Genomic DNA, 25,081 nt, shown 5'->3' with positions numbered 1-25,081 from the left:
GGCAGGCTGAAGAAGGGGTCGATGTGCAGGGCCTCAAAGGTGTCTCTGACCCAACCTGTAAAACCAGCCCCACTGTAGCTGTGGCCTGTGGCTGGGGAAGCCAAACTCATGCTTCGTCTTGCCATCACCAGGAGCGGGTCACCCTTGTACAGCCGTTGCTAATCAGGCAGTCATTTCAGGATACCTTCAATAACATGGTGCTGGACTCCTTGATGTCTGTGAAGATGGTGGTCATGGCCCCAGCCCAGCCCTACTCTTTTTTAATGACAGCTTTACTGAGATATAATTCACACATCATAAAATTCACCCTTTTAAAATGTATAATTTAGTGGGTTTTAGTATATTCCCAGAGTTATATGACCATTACCACTACGTAATTTTAGGACTTTTCATCACCCTAAAAAGAAACCCACACACATAGGCAGTCACTACCCATTTCTCCCTCCCCCAGCCCCTGACAACTACTAACCTACTTTTTGTCTCTATGGATTTGCCTATTCTGAACACTTCACAAAAATAGAAAAATTCAACATATGTCCTTTTGCAACCAGCTTCTCCCGTTTAGCATAATGTTTTAAAGGTTCATCTATGCTGGAGCATGTATCAGTACTTCATTCCTTTTTATTGAAAAATGATGTTCCATTACATAGATATACTACATACTGTTCATCCATTTGTCAGTTGATAAGATATTTGGGTTGTTTCCACTTTTAGCTATTATAAATAATGCTCCTGTGAACATTCAGGTACAAGTTGGTGCCCAACTCTTTAGGCATTTGAATCTTTCCTGGCTGTGCTCCTGGGCAGATAAATGGGCCTGCAATAACACATCTCTTTTAGGCTCCCCTAGCACTTTCTTCTCCATTCTGTACTTTTTCGAGGAAACAGGTTCGTGCTCTTTGCTGGTCTCCCTGCCTCTAAGCTCTCTCCAAGTCTAGTTCTCCACACATTTTGACATCAGGTATATTTTTATTGGAATTGATCTTTATGGCATCAATTCCATGCTCAAGAGATTTGGCTAACATTCAAAGCCTAGAAGCCCCTGTCTCATCACATCACCAATCCCTACCTTTATTTAATCTATGTTTATCAGGTGTCACCTTGCAAATCTCTCTGCTATCTTATGCCCACCTCATCATTTATCCAGCAAACATTACTGAATTCCTTGGCACAGTGCTGGGCACTGGAAGCATCAAGAAATGACTGGAAAAGATCCCTAGCCTTGAGTTCATTTTCTGGATCTGAGTGGAGTAGGGGGGTGGGTGGTATTGGAGAGGGTGAATAGACATGTTAACAGAGAACAAATAAGCAATATGCAGAAATGGACTACTGGTTCAGTCCACTGGTGACACATCCAACCCTCTTAGAATCTTTTTCTAACTCCAGATGAAGTTTTTGATAAAACTTATTTGGCACAGGATTTTTATAACTGAAATTTTGTGAACTCTTTTTAATTTTATTTGCACAAAAATACAAAAAAAAAAAAAAAAAAAAAAAAGAAGAGTAAGCAAGTAAGCCCCATTTGCCCCAAGCAATGCTGAGGCTAGAAAGTGGGAGGCATTCTCAGATTGCCCTGAACAGCCACATCTGCATGTTGTCAGGATTATCAAAATTGCCATGACAATGACCCAAGGGTTCTTCCTCAGATAAACCCTGCAAATACTCAGCAGATTTCAGCCAGACTCAACTGCATGCCCTTGAGGTTTGCAGTTTGCATGCTGTAAAAAAGCTGGAAGTAGGGGTGGGAGGGTGGAAGGAGGAGGTAGGATGTGAAGCAAAGGGGAAGAGGCCAGCTGAGGCTGCACAACCTTACAATAATGTTCAGCTCAAATATGAAGAGAAATCACTTGACATCCTGACTTTGTCTTTCTCTAGAAATGCTGAGGTAGAGCTGTAAGCAGCTTCAGGTCAAATTGTTAAGTGTCTAAGTCTCAGAACTCTTCCCCATCTATTGACCAGAGGAGGATAGACCTGTGAAGAGGGAAGGTATGTATAGCGTTTTGTTCCCCAGAGAGTCTTCCTTAGACCCTATACCTAGGGCTTGGCCACTTGACAAACTGTGATATCATTACATTTAGTCTTCAGAGTCCTGGCCTCCAGTTTCTTGACTCTCCTTGCCTCATTTTCAGCCCTGATTCAACTGGAGATCAGTTCCTCTCATTGGATGAACGCACTTAGGCCCAGAACATGAAGAGACTAGATACTCTTCAGTTGGGGATGCTGTAGATGAAATGCTTTCATCAAAAGAAGGTTGGACAAGATGATCCCTAATTTTATTCCAATCAAAGCTTCTACAATTCTAAGATTTACCCAAAGGAACAAAGCTATTTCGTGGCAAAGTTTGGACCAGATCCCAGGTCTCTCCCCTCCCAATCCAGAAGCCGCTGGAGAATAAGCCCCAGTACATCTTTGATGATGAGCTTATCATCAATTTGGATTTTTAGCTCAGATCTTAAACATCTGTTATGCACCATGTAGACATTATCTTCGCAATTTTCATGAGAAGGAGAGGGTGCATGGAGGGGTGAAAGGGGAATAGAGCAAGAAGACATGCAGAACTCCCTTTTTACAACTGATATTTTTCTTAAAAGCTGAAAACACAATCACATTCTGCAAACCAAATTACATTTTCAAATGAAAGTTCAACTGCCCCATAAATGGATATTACCATGAATTCTTATAAAGGGGGCAATCCTATCATTGTAAAGCAAATGACCACTCCTTAATGTATTAATGTAGGATATTTAGATGTTCGTGTTTGGTTTTGATTAAAGCTCTGCCCATATTCTTGTAGTTATTTTACCGTAAAACTAAGACAGTAAAACCAAGCTCCAAAAAGATGTCATGTCTTGTCCAAGAACGCCCTAAGACTAACTCCACACTATCATGACTCAAATCCCTTCCCTAGTCACCCAGTTTCACAGCCTAGATCTCTAAGGAACTAAGGGACTTGATCTGATCTCTTCACTTTGCCTACATCAGAGCCAAGAGCTCCAAGTTGGGCATACCTTGAGTTTTTTTTTTTAAGCAAGGCTTTCAAACAACCTTGTGCTGGATCCTGGCATGGAAGCAGAGGCTCATGTCCCTGACATACAAAGTCACTCTGAGTTCCCCTAATTCCACAGCAATTCCCTGCCTGCTGGGTCTTATTGCTTAACAGGAACATAAGCTCCTCTGACATTGACCTGGACAAGTGCTGCGTATTTGGGAAGACAGGGGAAAAGGCGAGCACAAAACATCTTTGAGCACATTACCGACGTGCCTGATTTCTGCAGGCTGCTCCAGTGGCCTGACTCCCTACTCTGGATGGGGGACTCTTGAAACAACAGGCTCACAAGGCATGGGCTCCCTGGGAAGTGGTGAGCTGCAGAAATAAACTGCTCCTTTCCTTAAAACAGCCAGTGGCTCACACCTGTAATCCCAGCACTTTGGGAGGCCGAGGCGGGCAGATCACTTGAGGTAAGGAGATCGAGACCATCCTGGCTAACACGGCAAAACCCCCTCTCTACTAAAAATACAAAAAATTAGCCAGGCATGGTGGCGAGTGCCTGTAGTCCCAGCTACTCAGGAGGCTGACACAGGAGAATGGTGTGAACCCGGGAGGTGGAGCTTGCAGTGAGCCCAGATCATGCCACTGCACTCCAGCCTGGGCGACAGAGCGAGACTCCTTCTCCAAAAAAAAAATAATAATAATTAAAAAAAAAAAAATCAGCCCTGAAAACTCACTCTTAGTACAACAAAAGACATAAAATTCTTATTGTTTTTCCTTTTTTCTCTCAATTCCCTTTAATATGATAGCAGTTGAACTCGCTGCTCATTGACCAGGCCATTCATTTACCAATTAGGTAAAGGTGGTAGCTCTTAACTTGTTATCAGACCCTGATGGATTACCTCTTGTAAGGAATTAACCTCCTCCTACCTATTTGAATCTTCTGTCTCCAAGTAGGCTACGTGTTCTCAGAAGACTGAGGCAGGGCCATATAAGCCTTTGCTTTACCCACAGAAAGTCTTGCTAATGTTCGGAGTAGAGTTGGCACTCAGTAAACTCATTAATCTATGGATGATAATTTTTAAGTGCCTCCAGCATTATGAATCTCAGTCTACAAACTCGGATATGCCAAAACAATTCTCCTTTATTCTCATTAAATCAAATTAATTTCCATTTTGAGTTCACAGGCTGCTAGACTTGCAAGAATTTCAATGTCAGGCATTTACAGGAGTCTTCTTTCTCCTCAAGGTCTCCCTAGAATCCAGGGGGCTTCCATGGTGCTCCGAAAATTAGGGTTAGAGCCTCTCTCTTCTTGTCCATCGTAGTCATTGCTACCCATGATGAACCCTGGTATCTCTCTGCTGATTAAAAAAAAAACACCATTGGGAGCACAGGGGTCTAAGGTCAGGACTCCCTAGGTTCACCATTCACCCCCTCTCTGAAATCTTCCTAGGTTAACTAAACACATTAAAGAGGGGACATAGCATCCTCCCAAACCCAAAAAGAACACAGTACTATTTCCAAATGAAGAGGATACTGGGTAGGCAAAACAACTAATGCCTGTCACAAACAGAAGACAGCATTCAAGGTAAAAAGCTGCCAAGAGGAGAGCAAAACATCCTCAGCAATATTAATTATATTTGATGCTTAAAATGAACCTGGATCATTTGCAGATACAAATACCAAGAACTGACTGAAGAAAAGTGATACAAGCATTAATATAAAGAAATGACCAACCCCACAGAAGACTGTGTGGGAAGAGAAAAGAATGAGCCATATCCTATATAATGAAGATAAATGGGAAAGAAAACTGTGGAACAGATGATAAAGAGGACTGTTTTCTTAGGAATCAAGATTTTCTCAGTTATCTTGAAAGGAGCAACTTGAGATTTATTCAAGAATTCCACTTCAAAACCATATGTCGTTGCTGTATAGAAGTATGTCTAGGCTAACAATGTAGTAAAATCAACATACTTCTCATAATAATGTGTGGGTTTAATTATCGTTGACTATTTTTTTATGGTCTTCAAAGTCCCTGGTTAAAGAATTATTCCTATTATTAAATATGGATACCTTAACTAGATATAATTCCAGGAAAGATTCTTAGCACCAAAGTAGGCAAAAATCAGGTAAGCTACGCTGATTAGAGATGATGTCTCAAGATTTATTTCTCTGTGTGTGTGTGTATACTGCACATGGATTAGGTCTGAAATGCAGAGTTTTAAAAACAAAACAGCTATGTCAGGGCACCATTTCCCAAACTGGTGTCCCACAAATTAGCTCTTTGAGATTCTCTTTGTGGGGGAAAAAAAAGGGAATGAAGTTTTGTAAGTTAAGAGGAGTAGAAATTAGAGACAGAAGTCTCTTATTCGAAGACCACTGAGGTAGTTCACTGGCCAGGTATTAAAGGACTGTGATAAGGAAAAGTGATTGTGGGGGCAGGGGAAGGAACGGCTAAGTGAGGCATCCATCCAAGAAGTAAAATCATCAAAAGAGTGTCTAGTAATGACCCCAGAACCTAGAAGTCATAACCCTTTGTTCTTAACCATAAGCTTATCTTTCCTCAAATAAGTAGTTCAGCAATGACATAGATTAATCTTAAAATAATTATGCTGAGTGAAAGAAGCCAGAAAAAAAAGTGCATAATGTATTATTCAAACTATATAAAATTCTAGACTATGCAAACTAATCTCAAGTGAGAGAAAGTAAATCAGTGGTTGATTGGGGCTGGGAAGCTGAGATGGGTGGCACAAGGAGGGCAGAATTACAAAAGAGCAGGAGGAATCTTTTGGGAGTGATGGATAGATTCATTTTCTTGATTATAGTGATGGTTTTACATGTAGAGATGTCAAAAAACATCAAACTGTACATTTTAAGTATGTACAGGTCATTGTATATCAATTATACCTTTATATCTGATAAAGCTGTTGAAAGAAAGAAGGAAAGGAAAGGAGAGGAGAGGAGAAGAGGAAGGAAGGGGAAGGGAGAAGAATATGTATTTCATTGAACTTTATCTATAGCAGAGCTTCTCAACCACAGCACTACTGACATTTTAGACCAGATAATTCTTTGTTGTAGGAGGGGAGCTGTCCTGTGTATCTTAGGATGTTTGGCAGCATCCCTGGCTCTACCCACTATATGCCAGTAGCACTACCCACCAGCAGTGATGACCAAAGATGACTCCAGACACTGCCAAATATCCCCTTGTCAGTAGAAAAAGAGAGAGAAATGCCCCCAGTTGAGAACAATGTGTATGCAGGGATTTAGCAGGTTACCAGGACTTAAAGGAAGAGAGTAACCTGAGCTCATGTAAGCCAGGATATTAATTCAAACCTAACAATTAGTGCTGAGGATGTAACAGAGCTGCAAGCTAGATGCAGAGGGAGGGTGCTGGAGGGCTGTGTGGCTCCTGACGAAATGCCATGCCACTCCTCTTCTGCAGCAAAGCCAGTGCTGTAGAAAAGGAGGATGAAACTGTGGCAAAGCAAAACTCAAAGGAAAAGAGAGAAGTATTCAAATAATAACTTGAATTTGTTTATATTTCCCAGAGTACTTTTAGTCATATTATCTTACTGGGTTTTTACAAAGTCCATGTGAGGACGAGGGCGTAGATATTGCTCTCCTTATTTTTCAGATGTGGAAACCAAAACCTACAAGGAGTATCCATCAGCCTCTGAGTTACTACTAGGTGTCTGAGCACACTGTTAGACTTCTGAGTCTCACCAGTAAAGGAGGGTCAGATAATCCCTCACCATGTTAGATCTTCCAGATAAAAGTTCTGAAGGGATGTGATTAAGAATTCTTAATCTCTGATGGCAATCCAACAAGAAACAAGCTGTAACACTGCAAGTGAGGAATTTAGGAAGTTTGACTTAAAGAATTATTTCTGGGGTGAGTCTTGTCAGGCAAAGAATGTATGAGTGAGGGATACTGAAGAACATCCTCTTCTAGTGCTTAAAAATAGAAGATACTTACTTTACTGGAATGATTTAAAGTCACTGATGGAGGGTAGGGAGGTAAACAGAAGACTATGCCCAGCCCTGTAATTTCCTTGCACCAATAAAAGGAAGGGAGAGGATTCAGAAGTGAGGGATGGAAGATCATTTGAATTGAGAATCTAGATTCAACTTCAGCATGAGTAAGAAGGGGCTAGATTTCAAGTGTACCCAGCCTCTTCTTCCTGCACCCTTTGTCCTTCGCATATATTAAAATTCTTCATTTAGAAAGACATAATCATTTACATGTAGTGTGAAGATCATGATGCCTCTCCTCGAACAAAGAAAAGCATTGCTCCCCAGAAAAAGAATCTCAGGCCTGTGAAGGAGGTGAAGAGAGATTTGGCAAATGGGCCTTCATGAACCACACCAATATTCCAGTTGGAAGCTCGTTAGTTATTAGAATGTAGTGACTAGCCGTGTGTGTGTGTGTGTGTGTGTGTGTGTGTGTGTGTACAATGCAATGATATTTTGATGGCCATACTTGCATTTTAGAGTATCTTTCTTCTAGAGGAGCTCAAAGAAAGTTCCATATGGGCTTTTAAATTTTGTAATTATATATTTTAACACTTTATAGTGAACTATAAACAGAATCATGAAAAAAGAAAAAGTCCAGCCCTCCTTAACACAAAACCTAAAGGAGAATCAAGATACAATGGTCTCTCCTTGCCTTGATATTGTAAGATATAAATTTTTCATAATTGCAATAAACATGCCCATATTATTTTAAGGTTTTATTTCACTCAATATCACATAATCTATATGTTTTCACATCTCTACTTCATTCACATATTTTGAAAAAGCAATGTGATATTCAAATTGTTAACACACTAGATTATTTAACCAACTTGCTACAGTTTGATCATTCACATTGTTTTTCACTGAAAGAAAAAAGTCTCAATGGAGGTATGATAGTTCTCTTCCATTATTTTGCTCATTCATTCATTCCTTCATGGAACATGATAGAATGAAAAGATGGAAGCATCTTGAATCCTTGGCAGTATCTCACTGCTGTTATATCAATGCTAGACTGCCTACCTCCTAGACCCCTACTTATTCAAGCCACAATAGTCAATTTTCTGCTTCATGCAGCTAAGAGATATGCTGATACACCACTGAGGCATCTTTAGGTCTGCATCTTATTTCTCTTATCTTTGAAGGAGAGATGGCCCTCCTGCTTTTTGAACTAGCTCTTCGCATGCATTCGGGATCCCATTTCCTCTTCTGCTTCCTCTTAGGCCATGTTCTTACAATCATCTCCTTTCTTGTTTGCATACTCAATCTTTCCCTCCATTCTGGCTCTTTTTTATGTCCACTAACAAAACTGTTAGGAACTTCCTAGCCTAAAAAAAGATGCTTTCCTTTGAAATATGTTTCAAAATACCAAGCACACCCCTAGGTTAATGTTGCCTTCCTTGTTCTCCCTTTACTACCAGACTTCTTGGCAGACTGGTCTATATCTTATATCTTACTTTTATATCTACTCACTCTTATATCTACTCACTCTTATATCTACTCAGTCTCTTTCAAGCTGGCTTTCAACCCATAACAGTGGAATCAGCAATAAGTTCACCAATAACCAACCTCCTAATTAGCAACTCACACAAGCTTTCTCAGCCTCCATCTTCCCCCCACTTTCTGCCTGACACTTCTGATCACCTTCTCCTCCTTTAAACTTTTTTATAAAGTATAAACATATTACAGAAATGTTGGAGGAAAATTATTTTAAATAAAATAACTTATTTAAATAGTTATTAAACATTTAATTTATCTAGTAAATAAATTAATTTAAATATTTATTAAATATTTTAATTTATTTTGAAAACAAAGGAACATTGAAATGTAGCCATTTCCTTTCCTTTCCTAAACACCACTAAAATATTTTTCTTTAAAGAATATACCCTCCCCCACAAAAAACGAACACACCCAAAAGATAAAGGGAGAAGAAACGATCTTTGGTTGCCATGAGGCTACTCATGCCCCTATCTGTGGAAGTGGAATTGACCAAGGATCCCCACTGCTGGGCTCTGAAATCCCGCTAAATCCACAGTTGATCTTGACCCAAGCCATGCTTCCCCAGGGCAGCTCCCAGCTAATCATGACTCAATGAGTATGCCAGGGAAATTGAGGCAGGTCCATTCCCAGGGTCCAACAGCCAGCTTTGACTCAAGTACTCTTGTCAGTCTAGTTGAACTTTCCTTAGACTGCACTGTGGTCTAGGACATTTCGCCACAGCATACCTTTCTTCTCTCCTTCATTCTCATTTCAGTCTGATGCTTTCCAAGTCTTTTCTGGCTCCCTGCGCCCCCCATTTTCTCTCACCCAGGCAGTTTCCCTAATAAAATTCTTGTACATCTAATATCATCTTGGTATCTGCCTCTTGGAGGACCTGAACTAATGCACAACTGTAGATGAAAGATCTTAACAAATATTTGGAACTTATGTGAATGGAGGAGCAGTAGTTAACATAGCAGTATGCCCTGAAAGCCCTACAGAAAGAATTTGTAGGATCTGATAAGCATTGAAATGGATTAGCAGAAAGTCTCAGGTCTTGGAGACTCAAGTTATTGCAATAAGGTAGAGGTATAGTGTGGTGCTAAAAACAGATCTATTAATTGAAAGCCTGTATACAGAGAGGTTAAACCACCAGCTCCTCTCCCTGACCTTGCCCATCCTCCACCAGCTAAGCTTCACCACACTTCTGATCTACCGAAACTGTGCAGGAAAGTATTACATTTTTCACTATTAGCTTTTTTTTTTTTTTTTTTTTAAAGACAGGGTCTCACTCTGTCACCCAGGCTGGAGTGCAGTGGCATGATCATGGTTCACTACAGCCTTGATCTCCCCAGCTCAAATGACCCTCCCACCTCAGCTTCCCAAGCAGTTGGCACCACAGTCTTGTGCCACCAGGCCCAGCTAATTTTTTAATGTTTTATAGAGATGTAGTGTCCCTATGTTGCCCAGGCTAGTCTCAAACTCCTGGGCTCAAGTAATCCTCCTGCCTTAGCCTCTCAAAGTGCTGGGATTATAGGTGTGAGCCACCACACCTGACAATATTAGCTTTTAAAAGCCATTTGGCTAGTTTTAGCATGAACATTGCTTTGATGCAATTTTTCATAAGTAAAAACTTAAACAGAAGTACTTTCATTATAGGGCTGTTATAATGGGCTTCAATAGCTGAGATTGTCTGAAACTGAAAGAGCTGGTCCAAGCAATCTGAGGAGGTAAAAAGAGTGTGAAAGAACAGATGCTACTATAAAGTACAGAGTCATAGGTGGCATCCTAAACCAAACAGAGAGAAGAGTTGGAGAGAAGAGTTGGAAACCAAATCAATAAGGAGAAGAGGGGATTTAGGATATTTACACAGCTATTTTGGCCATCTGAGCACCTTATAACTGCCAAGAATACCAGTTGGTATTCATGGCTTGCTTTATAGGCTACCAGGTAAATGGTACATATACTTAACTGACTTCAAGGTACAAAATTGGAACAGGAAAATTACTTTCCCTTTTTTCCTCAAAAAAACATACTTACATTATTGTATTTACAGTATAAGTTTTACTTTGTATTCTAAGTTTTTCAATATACAACTTTTTCTCTATCTCTAAATTAGCCAAATTATCATTTTAAATTATTGCATACTTCATTAAGTGAATCATAATGTCTTTATGTCACTATAATGTTGCGGAGTATTCAGGGTATTTCAAATTTGTCATATAGATACTGCTATAATGACCATTTTCATTCTTATAACTTATTTATTGTGTTCAGTTATTTTCTTTGGAAAGTTCTCAGTGCTAGAATCACTGAATTGTGGGATATACACATATGCCTGGCTCTAGATGGGAATTACCATATTGCTTTCCAAAAGGCTTAAATCATTTTAAATGCATGAGTGTATGTTTTATAATTATTTCTCTGCCATTTGGTGCTTCCTTTAAGTGACTTTTCTCTTGGCTAATTTAGGAGTAAAGTCATACATAAGGTTTTCTTTAATTTCATGTCTTTAATTTCAAGGAGGAATAAACTTCTTTGTTTTTGTCTGTCCTTTGTATTGTTTTTTAGGTGGATGGTCAACTTCACTGCGTATTCCACTCTCCTCATACCTCTCTGATGGCCCCTCCTCCACCTTCTTCCCTGGCTCCTCCAATTCCTCCTTTTCCCCAGTGTGGGCGCAGGCATTCCCATGGTGCTGTCTTTAGCCCATTTTTCTTCTCCATGGGTTTCTCTATCAATCTGAAGAAGTGTTTTCCAGAAGGCTTTTGGATCCCCTTCTCCATGCATAAAAGTCACCTCAGACACTTTTTAAATTCACCTTTCCTGCCCTGACATAAAGTATACAGAAGCAGAATCTCCCAAAGCGCCCTCCAAATCCATCTATTCAGGAATTTCCCAGAAGTGATTCTTAAACCTTGATAACCACAAATGTAGGATTCCCAAATTTGTCTCTCCCATTTTAGCGTTTCTCTTGCTTTATGTGAGCACAGTTCAGCTGCCTCCTGAATCTCTCCAGGAAGATGTCACCTCAACTCTACACTTCCAAATGGCACTCCTGGTCTGGATCACTCCCATGTCTCTCAGGCATGCTCAGCACTTCTGCAAATCAGCTTCTCCTTTCGCTGAAAGAATTCTCGTCTCCTGAAAACAGTAGCAGTATTCTTACAGTCTGTCAGCCCCACAGGCACAGTTCAGTACCACCTGCTATTTCTAAACTATTCTTTAAAGGAGATTCCCCTTTTGATAAGGGCCTTACTAGCCCTAGGGTAATGACTGGCCTCTCTGTCTGCATGCCACATGATGTCCAGAAGGCATAATTCAATGTGACAGATATGATCAGCAGCAGGCCTATGGATAGTGCATCTCTAATAGAGCTGGCATCCAAGCAAGCAGCATCTCAGCGTGCCTGAAAGCAGACCCTATACAGGCTGAGGAGGAGGATAAGAAAAGAGGGCCATTGCATCCACACAAAGCAAGCCAAGAGTAAACATGGGTTTTCTTCTCTCCCCCTGATCTCTGGGTTCTGAATGCATCTGAGAGCAAGCCGTATGTAGGGTCTACTTCCTGGCACAGCTTTGATGGGGGGAAGCTTCCTATGGGGACTCCTCCCTTCCCTCTAGAGGACCCACCTCCTATGCTCTACATACCCAGTATCTTCACACCACCCTGGGCTCTCCCAAACTTATTCTAAAAATAAATAATTCAGATGAAGATACAATTGACTCAAAGTGCTCCCACCCTGTGTTGTATTTTTATTTCAAAAAGGAGCCTGGAAAGGACAATGCCCTCAAGGAATATATTGATAACATTGGAATTTCTAGACCTTGAATATCTGTATTGAGGTATGGAGGGGAGAAGAATAGGGGTCCAGATGATCTTTCCTACCCTCACCAGGCCCACACATTAGTCTGCTAAATGGATGCTAAGGTCAGCTCTGGCTTCCAGACTGGGTTCTCTGCCATAAAATCCAAGTGCCTGAAAATTTGTGAATAAGTTCATTTTCTCAAAACATATCCCCAAGTCAGTGTTCTTAAAGTTTCTTAAAGAAATACCAAGTTGGTAGCTGGCAAGATGGCTGAATAGGAACAACTCCGGCCTGCTGCTCCCAGCAAGATCGATCCAGAAGGCGGATGATTCTTGCATTTCCAACTGAGGTACATGGTTCATCTCATTGGGATGGTTGAACAGTGGGTAAAGCCCAGGGAGGGCTGGCAGAAACAGGGTGGGGCATTTTCTCACCTGGGAAGTGCAAGGGATGAGGGGATTTCCCTTTCCTAGTCAAGGGAAGTCATGAAAGTCTATACGGGGAGGAACAGTGCATTCTGGCCCAGATACTGAGCTTTCCCCCATGGTCTTCGCAACGGGCAGACCAGGAGATTCTCTCCAGTGCCTGGCTTGTGGGTCCCACCACCACGGAACCCAGCAAACTAAGATCCACTGGCTTGAAAGTCTTACTGCTAGCATAGCAGTCTGAGGTTGACCTGGGATGCTCAAGTTTGGTAGGGGGAGAGGCATCCACCATTGCTGAGGCTTGAGTAGGTGGTTTTACCATCACAGTGTAAACAAAGCCACAGGGAAATTCGAACTGGTCAGAGCCCACTGCAGCTCACTGGGACAGAGCACCTGGGGGAAGGGGTAGCTGTGTGTCAGCCTCAGCAGTCTTAAATGTCCCTGTCTGACAGCTCTGAAGAGAGTGGGTTCTCCCAGTACAGCGTTCGAGCTCTGATAAGGGACAGACTGCCTCCTCCAGTGAGTCCCTGACCCCCTGACTCCCAGTGTATCCAGACTGGGAGACACCTCCCAGTAGGGGCCAACAGATGCCTCATACAGGAGAGTTCTGGCTGGCATCTGGCGGGTGCTCCTCTGGGACAAAGCTACCAGAGGTAGGAAAAGGCAGCAATCTTTGTTGTTCAGCAGCCTCCACTGGTGATACCCAGGCAAACAGGGTCTGGAGTGGACCTCCAGCAAACTCCAGCAGACCTGCAGCAGAGCGGCCTGACTGTTAGAAGGAAAGCTAACAAACAGAAAGGAATAGTGTCAATATCACCAACAAGACCAAAGGTAGAAAAATTCATGAAGATGGGGAGAAATCAGCACAAAAAGGCTGAAAGTTCCAAAAACCAGAATGCCTCTTCTACTCCAAAGGATCGTAACTCCTCGCCAGCAAGGGAACAAAACTGGATGGAGAATGAGTTTGACAAACTGACAGAAGTAGGCTTCAGAAGGTGGGTAATAACAAACTCCTCCAAGCTAAAGGAGCATGTTCTAACCCAATGCCAGGAAGCTAAGAACCTGGAAAAAAGGTTAGGCAAATTGCTAACTAGAATAACGAGCTTAGAGAAGAAAATAAATGAACTGATGGAGCTGAAAAACACAGCATGAGAACTTCATGAAGCATACACAAGTATCAATACCCGAATCGGTCAAGCAGAAGAAAGGAAATCAGAGATTGAAGATCAACTCAATGAAATAAAGCAAGAAGACAATATTAGAGAAAAAAGAGTGAAAAGAAATGAACAAAGTCTCCAAGAAATGCAGGACTATGTGAAAAGACCAAATGTAGACTTGATTGGTGTACCTTAAAGTGATGGGGAGAATGGAACCAAGTTGGAAATCACTCTTCAGGATATTATCCAGAAGAACTTCCCCAACTTAGCAAGGCAGGCCAACATTGAAATTCAGGAAATACAGAGAACATCACAAAGATGTTCCTTGAGAACAGCAACCCCAGGACACATAATCGTCAGATTCACTAAGGTTGAAATGAAGGAAAAAATGTTAAGGGCAGCCAGAGAGAAAGGTTGAGTTACCCACAAAGAGAAGCCCATCAGAGTAACAGTATATCTCTCGGCAGAAACCATACAAGCCAGAAGACAGTGGGGGCCAATATTCAACATTCTTAAAGAAAACAGTTAGTTAGTTAGTTAGTTTGTTTGTTTGTTTTGAGACAGAGTCTCTGTAGCCCAGGCTGGAGTGTAGTGGTGTGATCTCCGCTCATTACAACCTCCTCCTCCCGAGTCCAAGCGATTCTCCTGCCTCAGCCTCCCGAGTACCTGGGACTACAGGTGCGTACCATCATGCCCAGTTAATTGTGTGTGTGTGTGTGTGTGTGTGTATTTTTAATAGAGACGGGGTTTCACTGTGTTGTCCAGGATGGTCTTAATCTCCTGACCTCATGATCCGCCCACCTTAGCCTCCCAAAGTGCTGGGATTACAGGTATGAGCCACCGTGCCCAGCCAGAAATGATTTTTCAACCCAGCATTTCATATCCAGCCATACTATGCTTCATAAGTAAAGGAGAAATAAAATCCTTTACAGACAAGCAAATGCTGAGAGATTTTGTCACCACTGGGCCTGCCTTACAAGAGCTCCTGAAGGAAGCACTAAACATGGAAAGAAACAACCAGTACCAGCCACTGCAAAAACACACCAAATTGTAAAGGCCATCGATGCTATGAAGAAACTGCATCAACTAGCTAGTGGGGCATAATAACCAGCTAGCATCATAATGCCAGAATCAAATTCACACATAACAATATTAACCTTAAATGTAAATGGGCTAAATGCCCCAATTAAAAGACACAGACTGGCAAACTGGATAAAGAGTCAAGACCCATTGGTGTGCTGTATTCAGGAGACTCATCTCACGTGCAGAGACACACATAGGCTCAAAATAAAGGGATGGAGGAAGATTTTCCAAGCAAGTGGAAAGCAAAAAAAAGCAGGGGTTGCAATCCTAGTCTCTCATAAAACAGACTTTAAACTAACAGAGATCAAAAGAGACAAAGGAGGGCATCACATAATGGTAAAGGGATCAGTGCAACAAGAACAGGTAACTATCCTAAATAATATATGCACCCAATACAGGAGCACCCAGATTCATAAGGCAAGTTCTTAAAGACTTACAAAGAGACTTAGACTCCCACACAATAACAGTGAGAGACTTTAACACTTCACTGTCAATATTAGACACATCAACAAGACAGAAAATTACCAAGGATATCCAGGACTTCAACTCAGCTATGGACCAAGCAGACCTAATAGACATCTAGAACTCTCCATCCCAAATCTACGGAATATACATTCTTCTCAGCACCACATCATACTTATTCTAAAATTGACCACATACTTGGAAGTAAAACACTCCTCAGCAAATGTAAAAGAACAGAAATCACAACAAACTGTCTCTCAGACCACAGTGCAATCAAATTAGAACTCAGGATTAAGAAACTCACTCAAAACCACACAACTGCATGGAAACTGAAGGACCTGCTCCTGAATGACTACTGGGTAAATGACAAAATGAAGGCAGAAATAAAGATGTTCTTTGAAACCAATGAGAACAAAGATACAATGTACCAGAATCTCTGGAACACATTTAAAGAAGTACCTAGAGGGAAACTGATAGCACTAAATGCCCACAAGAGAAAGCAGGAAAGATCTAAAATCACCACTCTAACATCACAACTAAAAGAACTAGAGAAGCAAGAGCAAACAAATTCAAAAGCTAGCAGAAGACACGAAAAAACTAAGATCAGAGTGGAACTGAAGGAGAGAGAGACACAAAAAACCCTTCAAAAAATCAGTGAATCCAGGAGTTGGTTTTTTGAAAAAATCAACAAAATAGATACACCGCTAGCAAGACTAATAAAGAAGAAAAGAGAGAAGAATCAAAGAGACGAAATAAAAAACAATAAAAGGGATATCACCACTGATCCCACAGAAATACAAACTACCATCAGAGAATACTATAAACACCTCTACGCAAATAAACTAGAAAATCTAGAAGAAATGGGTAAATTCCTGGACAGATACACCCTCCCAAGACTAAACCAGGAAGAAGTCTAATCCCTGAAGAGACCAATAACAAGTTCTGAAATTGAGGCAGTAATTAATAGCCTACCAACCAAAAAAAACTCAGGACCAGACGGATTCACAGCTGAATTTTACCAGAGGTACAAAGAGAAGCTGGTACTGTTCCTTCTAAAACTATTCCAAACAATAGAAAAAAAGGGAATCCTCCCTAACTCATTTTATGAGGCCAGCATCATCCTGATACCAAAATTTGGCAGAGACACAACAAAAAAGAAAATTTTAGGCCAATATCCCTGAAGAACATCAATGCAAAAATCCTCAATAAAATACTGGTAAACCAAATCCAGAAGCACATCAAAAAGCTTGTCCATCATGATCAAGTCAGCTTCATCCCTGGGATGCAAGGCTGATTCAACATATACAAATCAATAAATGTAATCCATGACACAAACAGAACCAATGACAAAAACCACATGATTATATCAATAGATGCAGAAAAGGCCTTTGACAAAATTGCCCTTCATACTAAAAACTCTCAATAAACTAGGTACTGATGGAATATATCTCAAAATAATAAGAGCTATTTATGACAAACCCACAGCCAATATCATACTGAATGGGCAAAAACTGGAAGCATTCCCTTTGAAAACCGGCAAAAGACAAGGATGCCCTCTCTCGCCACTCCTATTCGACATCGTATTGGAAGTTCTGGCCAGGGCAATCAGGCAAGAGAAAGAAATAAAGTGTATTCAGTTAGGAAAAGAGGAAGTTAAATTGTCTCTGTTTGCAGATGACATGATTGTATATTTAGAAAACTCCATCATCTCAGCCCAAAATCCCTTTAAGCTGATAAGCAACTTCAGCAAAGTCTCAGGACACAAAATCAATGTGCAAAAATTGCAAGCATTCCTATACACCAATAACAAACAAAGAGCCAAATCATGAGAGAACTCCCATTCACAATTGCTACAAAGAGAATAAAATACCTAGGAATCTACCTTACAAGGGATGTGAAGGACCTCTTCAAGGAGAACTACAAACCACTGCTCAGCGAAATAAAAGAGGACACAAACAAATGGAAAAACATTCACATGCTCATGGATAGGAAGAATCAATATCGTGAAAATGGCCATACTGCCCAAAGTAATTTATAGATTCAATGCTATTCCTATCAAACTACCATTGACTTTCTTCACATAATTGGAAAAAACTACTTTATATTTTATATGGAACCAAAAAAGAGACCACATAGCCAAGACAATCCTAAGTAAAAAGAACAAAGCTGGAGGCATCGTGCTACCTTGACTTCAAACTATATTACAAGGCTACAGTAACAAGAACAGCATGGTACTGGTACCAAAACAGAGATATAGACCAATGGAGCACAACAGAGGCCTCAGAAATAACACCACACATCTACAACCATCTGATCTTTGACAAACCTGACAAAAACAAGCAATGGGGAAAGGATTCCCTATTTAATAAACAGTGTTGGGAAAACTGAATAACCATATCCAGCAAGCTGAAACTGGATCCCTTCCTTACACCTTATACAAAAATTAACTCAAGATGGATAAAAGACTTAAATGTAAGACCTAAAAACATAAAAATCCTAGAACAAAACCTAGATAATACCATTTAGGACATAGGCATGGGCAAAGACTTCATGATTAAAACACCAAAAGCAATAGCAACAAAAGCCAAAATTGACAATGGGATCTAATTAAACTAAACAGCTTCTGCACAGCAAAAGAAACTATCATCAGAGTGAACAGGCAACCTATGGACTAGGAGAAAATTTTTGCAATCTATCCATCTGAAAAAGGGCTAATATCCAGAATCTACAAAGAACTTAAACAAATCAACAAGAAAAAAACAACCCCATCAAAAAGTGGGTGAAGGATATGAATAAACACTTCTCAAAAGAAGACATTTACGGAGCCAACAGACATATGAAAAAATGCTGGTCATTAGAGAAATGCAAATCAAAACCACAATGAGATACTATCTCACGCCAGTTAGAATGGCAATCATTAAAAAGTCAGGAAACAACAGATGCTGGAGAGGATGTGGAGAAATAGGAACGCTTTTACTCTGTTGGTGAGAGTGTAAATTAGTTCACCCATTGTGGAAGACAGTGTGGCGATTCCTAAAAGTTCTAGAACTAGAAATATCATTTGACCCAGCAATCCCACTACTGGGTATATACCCAAAGGATTATAAATCATTCTACTATAAAGACACAGGCACACATATGTTTATGGTGGCACTGTTCACAATAGCAAAGACTCGGAACCAACCCAAATGCCCATCAATGATAGACTGGATAAAGAAAATGTGGCACATATACACCATGGAATACTATGCAGCCATAAAAAAGGATGAATTCATGTCTTTTGCAGGGACATCAATGAAGCTGGAAACCATCATTCTCAGCAAACTACCACGAGAACAGAAAACCAAACAGCGTATGTTCTCACTCATTAGTTAGAGTTGAACAATGCGAACACATGGACATAGAGGGGGGAACATCAGACACTTAGGCTTTTTGGGGGGTGTAGGGTGGGGGGAGGGATAGCATTAGGAGAAATAACTAATGTAGATGACGGGTTGATGGGTGCAGCAAACCACCATGGCACATGTATACCTATGTAACAAACCTGCACGTTCTGCATATATAACCCAGAACTTAAAGAATTAAAAAAAAAAAAAAAAGAAAAAGAAAAGAAACACTAGTCTCCTGCATACACTATGACCCTCTTGGAGATCCAGAATGCATATTAAAAGTTCTGAGAGGCCGGGCACAGTGGCTCACACCTGTAATATCAACACTTTCAGAGGTCAAGGCAAGAGGGTCACTTGAGATCAGGAGTTCAAGACACACCAAGGCAACAAGCAAAACCCTCATCTCTACAAAAAAAAAAAAAATTAAGAAAGTTAGCCAGGTGTGGTTCCAGCTACCTAGGAGACTGAGGCTTCAATGAGCTATGATCATGCCACTGCACTCTAGCCTGGGTGTCAGAGTGAGACCCCAACTCTAAAGTAAAAATGAAACTAAAAAATGTTCTGGGAAACTCTAAACCTTGTTTAACTTTTTTAACCCAATTTTCCTCAAATTTCTTGAGTTTTGATCCCTTTCCGCTAAATACTGCGAATTAGCCCGGCAGAAAAACAGTGGCCTGTGGTACAGGGATTCCCTAACCCCTGAGGCCTGGACCGGTACCATTAGGTGGCCTGTTAGGAACCAGGCTGCACAGCAGGAGGTGAGCAGTGGCCAAACAAGCATTATTGCCTGACCTCTACCTCCTGTCAGATCAGCAGTGACATTAGATTCTCATAGGAGCATGAACCCATCATGAACTGCGCATGCAAGGGATCTAAGTTGCATGCTCCTTATGAGAATATAATGCCTAACAATCTGAGATGAAACAGTTTCATCATGAAACCAGCTACCCACCCCATCCGTGGAAAAATTGTCTTCCACAAAACCAGTCCCTGGTGCCAAAAAGGTTGGCTACGGCTGCTGTGGCACACACTTTAATTAATTCTACACTGATTTTAAACAATCAAATCTTGTTTCTTTGTTGGTTTATATCATCATTTCAAAAAACTTTCTCGCTTTCCTTTTGTTGCCTCTGTCTAATATTTTAGCTTGAAGTTTAATTGCTAAACCAAGGTTTCAGTAAGAGGCCTTCCCTAAAAGAAAAATGATGTTTGGTAAATTGTGTAACAAAATGCAGTTTCGCTATAAAGAGGAATAACGTGGTTCTACCACATTACTTCTTTGTGCACTCATTCATTTGTTCCTTCACTCATTTGACTTGTTTATTCCCAGAAGTACAGTGATAAAGGCTGTCAATGCAAATGGGGAAAAATTCACTACACCTATAATAAGTCCTATGACAGAGATAAGAATAGAAAAGCCCTATTTCTCTCCTAACTGGAAAGGGATGAGGGAAGTTGGCAGGTTAAATAAAGTTCACAGCAAGGCTCATAGTAGAGATGAAGAATTTTGGTTGCAAGTGAGAAAGACTCAACTCCAATTAGATTAAGCAGGAGGGGAGTGTGTCAACTCATTACTTAGGCAGTCCAAGGGTAGAGCTGGCCTCAGGTATGACCAGTTCCATGAAGTCAAAGGACATTAACAAGACTGCTTGCCGTCATCTATTTCTCATCTCTACTTTTCTCTAGTTGTTGCCAGCACAAATAGGGTTTTTCCATGAGACAAGAAGGACAGCAGCCCCTAATTCATTCATATCTTTCTGGCAACATGACCAAAAAGGCAAGGCCCCTTCTCAAACTCTCTCTCTCCATCAGCCTCAGAGTAGGATTCTCATGCCCCAGACCAATCATCACATTCCAATTACCGGCCCAGCTGCCTATCAGCCTGCAGCTTCAAACTCCTTCTGAGGCCCACAAGAACCCCAGGGCTGTGTGGGAGGATGACACAGATGATCACAGCTCCGATTTTACATTATGTAGACAGTGAAATGGAGATGAAATTTTCAAACAAGCAATAAAGAACTCGCATGAAATTTTGGAGTGTAACTTTCAGGGACTGTCTTTTTTGTTCTCCTTATTTTGTTTTGTTTAGTTTTTTTACCCCAGGTAAAAAGGTGAACAGCTCAGAGATGTAACTGTATTTTTCTTTTCTTAAGCAATTTTTTCTTACTCTGCCTACATTCACCTTTTCTTCCAAGGGAGAGGTAAAACCACTGCTTTTAAGTGAGAAGAAATATCAGTTATTGTACTAACAGGGTATGTGTTCAAGAATCAAAAAACCTTGCCTATTCTACTTAAGGTCTTAAAAATTACTTTGCTAATCCCATTACTGGGAATATACCCAAAGGATTATAAATCATTCTACTATAAAGACACATGCACATGTATGTTTATTGCAGCACTATTTACAAGAGCAAAGACTTGGAACCAACCCAAATGCCCATCAATGATAGACTGGATAAAGATATTGTGGCTTATATACACCATGGAATACTAGCAGCCATAAAAAAAGAATAAGTTAATGTCCTTTGCAGGGACATGGATGAAGCTGGAAGCCATCATTCTCAGCAAACTAACACAGGAACAGAAAACCAAACACCGCATGTTCTCACTCATGAGTGGGAGTTTAACAATGAAAACACATGGACACAGGGAGGGGAACATCACACACGGGGGCCTGTTGGGGAATGGGAGGCAAGGGGAGGGAAAGCATTAGGACAAATACCTAATGCATGCAGGGTTTAAAACCTAGATGGCGGGTTGATGGGTGCAGTAAACCACCATGGCACATGTATACCTATGTAACAAACCTGCACGTTCTGCACACGTATCCCAGAACTTAAAGTAAAAATTTTTTTAAAATTACTTTGCTAATGTCTTTCAACTCCAACGTCTTAGTGTAACTTCAGGTGCTATTGAGTTTTGACCTAGGGTGGCATAAAGAAAATAGATTCCATTATTTTGTAACATTGCTCATTCCATAAATAAATAAATAAATAAATTTCAACAATATAACCAATTAAATAATTTTAGACATTTAAACACATGTACACAGAATATACTATTTCTATGCATGTACTTATATACATCAAGGTTTCTTTCAAGATGCATCAACATTATTAGGCTTCACTCGCAGTCCTTAATAAAGATTCTTGAGCTTTGTCTTCTTCAGGCAAATTTAATTCTAGAATTTCCATTTTTGGGTATTCCTCAAATTGTGATCCAGGACTACATGCATCAAAATTACATGAGAAAGCTTATTCAAATGCAGAATTTGGGACCCCACTCTGTATCTATTGAATCAGAATCTCATGGGGAAAGTTCTAGGAATCTTAGTATTTAAAGCTTTGCAAATGATATTTCCGCACCCTAAAATATGAGAAGCTCCGTTCTAAAACTTTGGAGAGTTTTAATTGCAATTTCTGAGTTACGGTGTCAGATACTATGTTTTTCTATCTCTAAAGTAGGATAAAATATTTGTGAATTCTGTGAACTTTATTTTGTCATTAAAATGTAATTAGCAATCTTTGTGGGTCACGCTGGTTTGAAGTTCTCTGACAAAGTAGCTATAAGCATAGTTAATGAAACAAAGTCCTTTGGATTTAAAAATACTCACTCTAATGAGTATTAATGAATAAGATAGGTAAATTCCATTGTAACAAACTTTTGTGATTATAACAAATGAATCAATATGATTTTATTATAATGTTACATTGCAAGAACTGATGTGATAATTAAGATCCAACTGAAATTAATCTAGATAGTAAAATTTTATGAAAACTCATTGCAGTTGTGAGCTTTCTTCCAAATGAACAACCTAGACTTTTCATAAACAGGATTTTATTTCCAATCCAAGACAAGTTATAAGAAGTCAATACATACAATCCAGTTCCTCCCACTAGCAATTCTATAGGAGCTGCTTAGAAAGTCTTTGCATCCTAGGCTGGTTCAACATTCGCAAATCAATAAACATAATCCAGCATATAAACAGAACCAAAGACAAGAACCACATGATTATCTCAATAGATGCAGAAAAGGCTTTTGATAAAATTCAACAGCCCTTCATGCTAAAAACGCTCAATAAATTCGGTATTGATGGAACGTACCTCAAAATAATAAGAGCTATTTATGACAAACCCACAGCCAATATCATACTGAATGGGCAAAAACTGGAAAAATTCCCTTTGAAAACTGGCACAAGACAGGGATGCCCTCTCTCACCACTCCTATTCAACATAGTGTTGGAAGTTCTGGCTAGGGCAATTAGGCAAGAGAAAGAAATCAGGGGTATTCAGTTAGGAAAAGAAGAAGTCAAATTGTCCCTGTTTGCAGATGACATGATTGTATATTTAGAAAACCCCATTGTCTCAGCCCAAAATCTCCTTAAGCTGATAAGCAACTTCAGCAAAGTCTCAGGATACAAAATTAATGTGCAAAAATCACAAGCATTCTTATACACCAATAACAGACAAACACAGAGCCAAATCATGAATGAACTTCCATTCACAATTGCTTCAAAGAGAATCAAATACCTAGGAATCCAACTTACAAGGGATGTAAAGGACCTCTTCAAGGAGAACTACAAACCACTGCTCAGTGAAATAAAAGAGGACACAAACAAATGGAAGAACATACCATGCTCATGGATAGGAAGAATCAATATCGTGAAAATGGCCATACTGCCCAAGGTAATTTATAGATTCAATGCCATCCCCATCAAGCTACCAATGAGTTTCTTCACAGAATTGGAAAAAACTGCTTTAAAGTTCACATGGAACCAAAAAAGAGCCCGCATCTCCAAGACAATCCTAAGTCAAAAGAACAAAGCTGGAGGCATCACGCTACCTGACTTCAAACTATACTACAAGGCTACAGTAACCAAAACAGCATGGTACTGGTACCAAAACAGAGATATAGACCAATGGAACAGAACAGAGTCCTCAGAAATAATACCACACATCTACAGCCATCTGATCTTTGACAAACCTGAGAAAAACAAGAAATGGGGAAAGGATTCCCTATTTAATAAATGGTGCTGGGAAAATTGGCTAGCCATAAGTAGAAAGCTGAAACTGGATCCTTTCCTTACTCCTTATACGAAAATTAATTCAAGATGGATTAGAGACTTAAATGTTAGACCTAATACCATAAAAATCCTAGAGGAAAACCTAGGTAGTACCATTCAGGACATAGGCATGGGCAAAGACTTCATGTCTAAAACACCAAAAGCAACGGCAGCAAAAGCTAAAATTGACAAATGGGATCTCATTAAACTAAAGAGCTTCTGCACAGCAAAAGAAACTACCATCAGAGTGAACAGGCAACCTACAGAATGGGAGAAAATTTTTGCAATCTACTCATCTGACAAAGGGCTAATATCCAGAACCTACAAAGAACTCAAACAAATTTACAAGAAAAAAACAAACAACCCCATCAAAAAGTGGGCAAAGGATATGAACAGACATTTCTCAAAAGAAGACATTCATACAGCCAACAGACATATGAAAAAATGCTCATCATCACTGGCCATCAGAGAAATGCAAATCAAAACCACAATGAGATACCATCTCACACCAGTTAGAATGGCGATCATTAAAAAGTCAGGAAACAACAGGTGCTGGAGAGGATGTGGAGAAATAGGAACACTTTTACACTGTTGGTGGGATTGTAAACTAGTTCAACCATTATGGAAAACAGTATGGCGATTCCTCAAGGATCTAGAACTAGATGTACCATATGACCCAGCCATCCCATTATTGGGGATATACCCAAAGGATTATAAATTATGCTGCTATAAAGACACATGCACACGTATGTTTATTGCAGCACTATTCACAATAGCAAAGACTTGGAATCAACCCAAATGTCCATCAGTGACAGATTGGATTAAGAAAATGTGGCACATATACACCATGGAATACTATGCAGCCATAAAAAAGGATGAGTTTGCGTCCTTTGTAGGGACATGGATGCAGCTGGAAACCATCATTCTTAGCAAACTATCACAAGAACAGAAAACCAAACACCGCATGTTCTCACTCATAGGTGGGAACTGAACAACGAGATCACTTGGACTCAGGAAGGGGAACATCACACACCGGGGCCTATCATGGGGAGGGGGGAGGGGGGAGGGATTGCATTGGGAGTTATACCTGATGTAAATGACGAGTTGATGGGTGCAGCAGACTAACATGGCACAAGTATACATATGTAACAAACCTGCATGTTATGCACATGTACCCTACAACTTAAAGTATAATAATAATAAATAAATTAAAAAAA

The 25,081-nt window shown here is 40.2% G+C and overlaps 1 long non-coding RNA gene across 1 annotated transcript in view; it reads right to left on the bottom strand.

Annotated features, from left to right (window-relative positions):
* Positions 1 to 4,126: 4,126 nt before the first annotated feature.
* Positions 4,127 to 25,081, bottom strand: part of LOC108581631 — a 23,352-nt gene continuing 2,397 nt past the window's right edge. Inside the window, exons 2-3 of the long non-coding RNA XR_001894096.2 lie at positions 21,666 to 21,726; positions 4,127 to 4,350 (exon numbers count right to left, since the gene is read on the bottom strand). This is a non-coding gene — a long non-coding RNA (uncharacterized LOC108581631). The remainder of the gene's footprint in view (positions 4,351 to 21,665; positions 21,727 to 25,081) is intronic.

This window comes from Papio anubis, chromosome 14, assembly GCF_008728515.1.
Source record: "Papio anubis isolate 15944 chromosome 14, Panubis1.0, whole genome shotgun sequence".
Taxonomy (NCBI): Eukaryota; Metazoa; Chordata; class Mammalia; order Primates; family Cercopithecidae; genus Papio; species Papio anubis.
The sequence above is the reverse complement of the archived record's forward strand: the minus strand, read 5'-3'. Positions and strand labels throughout refer to the sequence as shown.